This window comes from Pavona decussata, unplaced genomic scaffold (assembly GCF_977016875.1).
Source record: "Pavona decussata unplaced genomic scaffold, jaPavDecu1.1 SCAFFOLD_98, whole genome shotgun sequence".
Lineage (NCBI taxonomy): Eukaryota > Metazoa > Cnidaria > Anthozoa > Scleractinia > Agariciidae > Pavona > Pavona decussata.
In genome coordinates this window covers 1,364,337-1,364,618 of record NW_028145514.1, presented here as the reverse complement: position 1 = coordinate 1,364,618, position 282 = coordinate 1,364,337, and positions in this window count along the sequence as shown.

Genomic DNA, 282 nt, shown 5'->3' with positions numbered 1-282 from the left:
AGTATGCACGGTCAGCAAATTACGCTGGAGTGATGACGTAAGTCGACGTAACAGGATGGATGAGGATGGATGAAAATAAAAAAAAAATGGGATTTGTTTGCCAGTTTCTCTTGGCAACTCGTAAATTTTAGATAGGAATCTTTAACTCGGGACTTAAATTGACTATGAGGCTCATCAGATTTCAAAAACAGCTTGCTTTTACCAGTCATGTTACTGGTAAATAAGAAAGAAACTCAATAATCCTAGATCGGAAGAGGCAAATCCCAATAAAGACAAAATCAT